Source organism: Triticum dicoccoides, chromosome 2A, assembly GCF_002162155.2.
Source record: "Triticum dicoccoides isolate Atlit2015 ecotype Zavitan chromosome 2A, WEW_v2.0, whole genome shotgun sequence".
NCBI lineage: Eukaryota > Viridiplantae > Streptophyta > Magnoliopsida > Poales > Poaceae > Triticum > Triticum dicoccoides.
Genome location: NC_041382.1, coordinates 533,619,558 through 533,628,336, shown reverse-complemented (window position 1 = coordinate 533,628,336; position 8,779 = coordinate 533,619,558). Strand labels below are relative to the sequence as shown.

Sequence of the window (8,779 nt, the reverse complement as noted above, 5' to 3'; positions counted from 1 at the left end):
CGTACATGGCCGGGCCGTACGCACCTCCATCGGCTGCGCCGATCGCCGCCTACGGCCACCCCATGCTGCCATGGCCGTCCCAGGGCGCGCCTGCCTACAGCGGGCAGCCGCTACTGCCGTTCCAAGCGGGCTCCCCCACGCTGCCGTGGTCGTCCCAGGGCGCGCCTGCCTACAGCGGGCAGCCGCTGCTGCCGTTCCCGGCGGGCTCTCCCGCGTTGCCGCGGCCGGCCCAGGGCGCGCCGGCCTGCACCGGGCTGCCCCTGCTGCTGTTCCAGGCGGGGCACCTCGGCAAGACCACTCCGGCCGCAGCTCCTCTGTGGCATCTGCCGCCGCCGCCAGCTGCGGCTCCCCTCTGGCATCTACAGCCGCCTTCCCTCGTGGCAACCGACGCACCAGCCCACCCTCCACAGCCGACGCTGCAACCACCGGCGCCACCTCTGCCCAGCTCAGGGGCGTCCTCACCGGCCGGCCTTCCGATACATCAGGTCCGGTTTCCGGCCTCCCCGTCGCCACTACCAGCTTGGGCGGCTGGGTCTTCGCCATCGCCGGTCTACACCACGGCTTTGGAGCAGCCGACCCCGTTTCTGTAGTTCGGCGGGCCATCCAGCTCCGCGGGTCCTTACCCGGAGTACTCCGACCAGGCGCCACCCGCCTCGCTACTCCGCACCTCCGAGCCAGCTCGACACGGCGCTCCGACCCAGACACTGCCGCGGTTCGCCAAGATCGACTTCGCCACCTATGACAGCACGGAGGACCCCCTCAACTGGCTCAACCAGTGTGACCAGTTCTTTCACGGGCAGCGCACCCTCGCCTCGGAGCGCACCTGGCTCACCTCTTACCACCTCCGCGGCGCGGCACAGACCTGGTACTACGCCCTCGAGCAGGACGAGGGCAGCATGCCCCCTTGGGAGTGCTTCCGCGAGCTCTGCCTCCTTCGTTTTAGGCCCCCGATCCGCGGGAGCCGCCTGGTGAAGCTAGGCCGCCTTTCCTTCACCTCCACGGTTCAGGACTTTGCCGGCCGTTTCTAGGCCCTGGCATGCCACGCGTCGGGCGTGACGGCGCAGCAGCGGGCCGACCTCTTTGTCGGTGGACTTCTGGATCACATTCGCGTGGACGTGGAGGTTCGGGGACCCCAAGATATCCAGACGGCCATGTACTACGCCCGCGCGTTCAAGCGTCGCGCGGTGGCCGTCCAACAGGAGTCACCGTCTCGGGCCACTGGGTCGCTACCCTGGCCAGATCCCGCTCAGGGTCGGCCTGCTCAGGCTTCCGCGGCACCCCTCGCCGCGACCGCGGCGTGCCCGTTCCGCCGGCTCACCTCGGCCGAGCTACTCGAGCGTCGCCGCCAAGGGTTGTGCTTCAACTGCGACGAGCCCTACACACCCGGCTACGCCTGCCCGTGACTCTTCTACCTGGAGGTTGCAGACTACATTCCGGAGGACGCCGTCGCCGCCGATCTTGCCGCCCCAGCTGTCGCGAAGGTGTTTGACGCTGGTTGATCACATCGAGGAGTTCAGCAAGCGCTTCCCCACCTTACAGCTCGAGGACGAGCTGTTTGTGCAGGCGGGGAGAAGTGTTATGACTGGCATAGGGGCTTAGCCCAGTGGGTTATGGCCCAAGTATTTTAATTAGGGGCTTAGCCCAACTATCTTATCATATTAGGATCGTTTGCTTAGAAGTCAAGTTAACCTCTCTATATAAGGAGAGGAGATGCATCAATCTAATCAAGCAAGAAGCAATCAATATTTGCTCGGCTTCCCTTAGGGAGCCAGGAGACCTAAACCCTAGCCGCCTCTTGCGTCCGCCGCCGTCGCACCAGCCGCAAGGACGACGCCTAGCCGCCGGCCGCCGCGCAATCTCCTCCTCCCTCCTCCCTCCTCCCCTTACAGGCTACGCCCTAGACCGGGTAGAACCCTAGTTTCTACCACTAAGCATCTCCGAGGCACTGCCTTTTCCAACATAATTCATAATAGGCTGTAAGTCTTGTATAATTAATTTGTATTATCCACTTGTAATTCACTTTGAAATATTTATTTATTACAATGCCGTTGGCATAGATGACCACCAGGAGCACCGCAGGCAACGACACGTGGCATAGCTATGACGACGGCAAAGCTTGGAGGCATAGGTTTGCCTCATGGCGCACGCTGTTGCTAGCATGTGTCCAAACGGCAGTGCCGTAGCTGACGAGAAACGGTGGCTCGAGAAAACCGTCGGTATATGTTTCTATGCCGACAGCCATCCGGGCTTTACCGAGGGCTGTATGCCGACGGTTTTGGGGCCTTTGCCAATGGCCAAAAGCCGTCGGCATACACACCGTTTCCTGCGGTGCAAGCACACTGCAAGTAAGTCCTCGCTTCGTGGTGACCGTCATTCTATTCCTGCATTGCCCCCTAGGCAAATTTCTCCCAAAATCAGAGAGTAATGAAGCAGAGACATTGTTGGCTGGTGATGCACACAAAAATAGTGTTGTCCTGCCATTTTTATCCACTCCTTTGAAGTGTGAGATTGCTGTGGTCATGGTCACTCTGTGGCAAATTGCCCGGATAAGAAACCTTGGGAGTTTTACTCCTGAATTCCTGATTACTTTGGGTCTCATGAATTTGGTCAGGGCTTTTTATCCAGCCTTGAGGTTTGTTCTGAAGCAAAGAGCTAGCCTTTTGAGCCTTTAACAGATCAACCCATATGACGTGATTATGTATAACTAATAACTCCTTTTCAGAACCAGTGATTCAAGAGTTTAACATCCAACTGCTCAAACAAACGAAGTATATTTACATCATATAGACAACTAATAATCACATTATTGAGTTCTATCTATCACCAGGTGCCATTTAGCATCTCCGGGCCCTGACTGACTAAATTCTGGAGCTGATTTTTGCCCTACACCAAGAATTTTTAACATCCTGAACTACTAATTTCTGTACCCTGTAGTAATTAATTTCTGTACAATGACTTCTTCCCACCTCATCCAGCGGGACAAGAATTTACAACCGACCCAACGTGTGTATTCACAGAACCAACCAAAGTAAAGCTATATTCACATTCAGGCGAGCGCTTTGTACCACGGGCCGTGGACCTTCTCCGAGACCGTGGCCACCCTGATGAGCACTTCAGCCGCCTTCACCACACGGTCAGCGAGCTTCCCTGCGCCGACACGGCGCAGGGCCGCATCCGCCAGCTTCTGGCCCTTGGCGCCGCTGCCACTGAGGACGACGCCACGGAAGGCGCAGTGGACCGCCCGGGAGACCTTCTTGAAGACGACGTCGTCCGCTTGGAGGCTCTTGAGGACCACCCGGGTTATTATCTGCCTCCTGGCCTGAATCTTGGCGTCCGACAAAGAGCCGGCTGAGGCCGACGCGCTCATCATCGCCTCCACGATCTCTTCAGTGCCTGCTTCGGGGGAGTTATCCAGCAGCTTCACCAGAGCGCCGAAGAGTTCTGAGATGACAGTCTCCAGCTCCGGAGGAGTGATCTTAGAATTCTCACTCATCAGGACTTGACGCAGGACGAGCATGCTGCACAAACAGTAGGTTCAGTTAGCACACAATGAAACATTTCGTCCTGCAGGCTAGGCTAAAATTATTAAAAGTAGTTGGTTGTTTACCTCGTAGAAATTACAATCACTTCTTGAAATTGGCCCTGCACGGTCCTCAATCTCAGAAAGTTAAGGTGGAAGCTCTCAGGAGTTGACTGCAATTGCAAGCCCTCCATACCACTGATAAGCTGCAACAAGCCAACCCTCACAAGCTTGTCAACCTTTTCTCCCTTGCACTCAGGTAAACCTGAACTGCCTGCTGAAGGTACAGCAGCTGTTCGAGCTCCATGGCCAGCTCGGAGCACTGTAACAAGGGGCTGAGCCTGCCACAAAGGATTAAACTAGTGTCAGGAACCAGATAAAAATAGAATGCCGCTATGCTACTGATGCTATTAAGACTCTGCATAGTTAGAAACTTACATGATTTGCTGCTGGCAGAACTGAAAGGGAGCCCAGATGTTCCCTCCATTCTGCGTCCACGATGCTCTTTGATGCTGAAATCCACTGCAGAGTTACAGGGAGAGAAGCTGACACATTAGCAGGAGGTCCATAGCGATCGCCGAAAGCCTTCTGCAGGTACTCCACTCCAGCCGAGCCTTTTATCGTCGGTTGCATCAGCTGAACATATGCCTTGCTCACTTCTACTTGCAGTTGCTGTTTATAAAAAGGAAAATGTTAGAATTCCACTGCAGAAAAACAATTGCAGTTAATTATAGGACAAGTTTAAATTATTAACACGCTCAACACACCTTTATTTCTTCCAGAGTGAAACGCAGACCCTTGATGACAGCAATGACAAATGAGCTGATTGCATTATCATTATCTTCAGAACTTGCAGCCAACTCGCTCAATAATTTGTCATGACTTGCCTTCATCTCGTCATCCTTTGCAGCAGCAGACAGTTTTCTGACCATATCCAGAGAGTACTGCAAAATCTGCCCCAGATATTGGGTGTCCTGGGAGCCTGACTCGAGTACCTTTATTTGTACAGGAACAAAATTATGTCAATATTTCATGAATAAGAAAAAAGAAGCAATTCGATGACAAATTTCTGTATGCATAACACTGGGATCTTACCTGGGACAAAATTTCGAGGTCAATGTTCTCATAGATTTCCTCCTTCCATCCCTTGGGAGCCAAGTCGTGCAACGAATCCCTCACTTCCTTTACCAGGTTGATCAGTTGGCTGTAGTCAGGTTTGTCTCGTCTCATTGAGTCAGTAACCACATCCCAGAAAGCTTTCTCCATTGTTTCCCTCACTTTGTCTTGGAAATCCTTCTTGATGGTGCGGGCATCATTAGAATTGCCAGCAATCGCACCACCGTCCTCATGAAGCATCTCATTGAGCATCTGCTCATTCTCTGTAGGCAGATTCACTGGTGATGTGCTGCTTGATGCTGTTTCGGAACTAACATTAACCTCATAAGGTGGGAGCTTTCCAGATGAATTAATGCTCAGAGGAGTAGATACATTTGCAACAGGTGTCGCCAATGGACTTCCATTCTCTTTTGCTTCAAAGAACTTTGACCTTGCATCTGAGAGAGCAGAGTCCATCCGCTCAATCCCTGCATCACCACTCAGATGCTGAACCTTCTCCCTTAGGAGTTTGCGATCGTCAGAAACCTGCTTCTGAATGGCCTTCATATCATGGGTGAGGTTGTGTGACCGCCCGTCGGCAGTTAACTTGCATGTTTGCATCATTGACAGCTCAAGCTTGCATGCAGCCCTAACAAGATCACCTTCTAATGATCTTGCATCTTTTACTTTCCACACCACAAATCTGTAAAGGTAGGTGCACCAAGCTTTGTCAAAATTAACCAGCCGAGTCTTGAATTTACTTTGACCGGCAACATCATAAGACTTCTGGCAACTAGATGATTCAGTAGCATCAAGAGATGGCTGCCTTGAGGCTCTTCCCGGTCCCTCGAGTAATGTCTTAACGAACAGCTCAAACTCCCTGACAAAGTTTGCTGCTGACTCCATGAGTAGTTTCTCTTGCTCACCATCTCCACTTAAAACAGCACTAGGATGAGCCAGGATCATGTAAGCACAGAGTGCCACCCTCAGTGAATATCTGGACAACCTGCTTGTTTCAGAAGTTCTGGCTGGCCTTTTTGCTGCAACCCTTGTTCTTCCGTCTCTACTCGGAGGTACCTTCCTCTTTGGAGTCACAAGGCGTTTCAGCAGATGGTCAATATTTTCTGCAGATGATGAACTTGCCTCTCGAACCTGTCAAGTAATGCCTTAGTAGCCTCAAGAGCTGTGGGAGATCCCATCAGCATAGCTAATTCCTCAAATGGCATTGACTTCACAGATTTTTCATTAATTCCCAAAGCATCATAAGCTTGAGATAAGGCAAGTGTTGTCTTCCTGGACTTCACAAAACTTCTCCAGTGCCTACAGTATATGAGAAGAAAACTTCAATTAACTCGAACGTGCAAATACAACCAAATAGTTTATTCAAATAATTTATTGCATGGTAGTAATACCTTGCAAGCTTTCTTGAAAGAAAATCTGCATGCTTGATGTAGTCGGCATGAGCAGAACTGCATGGACCTCCTCGCTGCTTCAAATACTCAGCTCTCTTCCTCTTGGCCTGTTCAAATAAGATAACAAATCAGATAAGAAGCAGAACATTAAAACTAAGACTATAATCAGCGTATGTATGGCAACACATACCCTCTGAAGTTTGCTTTCAAGATGTTCTTTCAATTTAATCCTCTCTGCTTCTCTCTGGCTGCTTACAGTCATGGCTGCTTGTTGAATATGCATGAGCCTTCCTCTTCTCAGCTTCCAACAACGCCAGCCGTTTCTTCTCAGCAGCAGCACGCTTTTCCAGGATAGCAGATCGCACCCGCTCTGTATACTTGCTCTCAGATGTCGCCTTCTGCACGAGGGACCTCTCTGTTCTATCCTTTAGTGCAGCCCGCCTCTGCATATCTGCATGCAGAAGGCGCATACGGTTTTCCTCTGCCTGCCGAACACGAGTCTCTAGTCTCAAGTTCTTCCTTCTCCTTCTCAATCCACATTTCCACATCAATTTTTGGCTGCTTGTCGGAGTTCATCCAACTTGGCTAACCGGTTCTGTGCCTTTGCCAAGAGGCTTAGCCTTTTCTGCTCAGCTGCCTGAAGCTTGGCTTCAAGGCACTGTCCGTAATCTTCCTCTTGAGATGAGCACGATGGGCTCCGTGGCTTCTTCCTTGCTTTGCAGGATAACCAATCGTAGAATTGCTGAGGAGGGACAATTGAACATGAGTTAATTTGATAATTCATTTCCAACTTTCTTTTAACCAAAAGAACATTAGTTGTTTCTATAGCCCCCTACGAGGATTACATCAACCAACAGACTACAGAAGTTGCAACTAAAATTTCAGCAGTACAAGTGCAAGGTAAGTTACTTCTAAGCCAGACCAAGTGGTCGATGATGAAAGCAAACTATCCTACCAAACTACCATAATTTTCCTACCACCGAAACAACCTGAAATCAATGGTTAACTTAAGCAGTTACAGCCTACAATAACTTCACCTTTATTATTTGTTATTTTTTAACTTTTCTACAGGCAATAGTTAGTTACTGTAATTACTCTAATTGTCCCTGTTTACGTTTTCACCGAACTGCAGATAAAATTGAGACCTTTTTCAATAGAGGGAAAACGCTTCAATCAAACACCGGAAAACCCCAAACTAGGAAAGAAAAAAAAACGCGGCAAAATCCAATAGAAAAGCAATTCGTGTCACCCGTGAGACCAACTTCAGCTCACGACTACCTACCGCTATTCCCAAAGAATGTTATTTGGACTCCCCGACGAACAGGCTCAAACAAAGGAATTCTTTCACATACCCGCAGCTTTCACTATTATTTCACATACTTATACTTATAGACCGTCTAAATATACTGTAAAATCTTCCAGGAACAATACCACTTCTGTAGAATAAAAATAATAATAGCACTTCAGCAGCAGGAAACGCAACTATCTTTCACCAGTAAGGATGGGAACCACCGACGAGACAAGACGAGGATAACAGTAGTGCATAGAAAGAAAGCAGTCCTCAACACTTCGAATTCACACTTCACGCCCCCGACTTCGCAATCGACCGTGAGGAGGAAGAAGGGGAAAAGCGAAAGATAAATGTAGGAAACTAAAGGTATCCGACAGGGACACCTACCTGCCTACGGTGGTCGGCCTCCTTGAGCTTGGCCTCGATTTCCTCGGCGCTGGCAGGGCCGCCGCCGCCGCTGGTCCTGCCCTCGAGCAGCCTCCTCCTGATCCGCGGCGGCACCCTCGCCGCCGCCCCCTCCTCCACCGGTATCTCCATCGCCACCGGCTCCCTTGCCCCCATCACCGCACCGATCAGACTGCCCTCCGTGACTCCGTCTCCCTCGTCGATCGAACTCGCCGGCGAATCCCACAAGCAATCTGTTCTGCCTTCTCCCTTGCGCCACTGCTTTACTCCACTTGTTTCTCGAGTCCCGTTTCTTCCGCGCCGTCCTGGGTGCGCCACGCGTGGCGCTATATAGGTGTAGTACCCCGGGGAAGCGGTTTCCGAATCGCAGAGCGGATCGGACCTTCGGGCCGGAGCCGAGACGGATAGGAAGATTTCGGTTATTTTCACGGCGTTTTCTTTTTTCTGAACATTAAAAGATTTTATTATTCATCTAGCAACATTTACAGAGAGAAGTGTGAAGGGACTCACCCTGAACAATGGGAGAACATCTCTCCCTGGACATTGACATGAACCTGAAGAGAGGCGCCTAACAGCTAAAGATCTAGACTAAATTTTAAGAGCTATAACTGAGCCTGATGATGAACATTGAAGCACTTGCTCCTGTTAATATGAGCTATTCTGGTTGGATGGAAAACTGCGGACTGTTGAATAGCTGCAAGAAGTGGTCTGATGACCCAATGATCTGCATTGTTGAAGACGGATGTAGTTGTCACCTTCGAAGCCAATATCACGAAATCTGTGAAAAAAGTTGGTTCCTGTATGCGAAGCTTTTCAGCCAACATGGTCGCTAGAAGCAGGCCAAAAGTTTCTGCTTGAAGAGAAGATACTGCTGGTGGAGATAGGGCTGAAACATGCAACTGTTTGAAGTGTTGATTGGTATCAGTTTTGATGATGATTCCTCTGCCCCGCTGGTGTTGAATCAATGTCCCTTTCAATTTTCCAAGCCGCGTCACAAAAAATGGCAGTACCTACAACAAAAGATTGGTCTTGTTGTGTCGCCAGTTGCTATATTGC

General features: G+C 50.6%; 1 pseudogene; it reads right to left on the bottom strand.

The window, feature by feature from the left end:
- Positions 1–2,755: 2,755 nt before the first annotated feature.
- Positions 2,756–8,118, bottom strand: LOC119355218 (annotated as a pseudogene).
- Between the last annotated feature and the right edge of the window lie 661 nt (positions 8,119–8,779).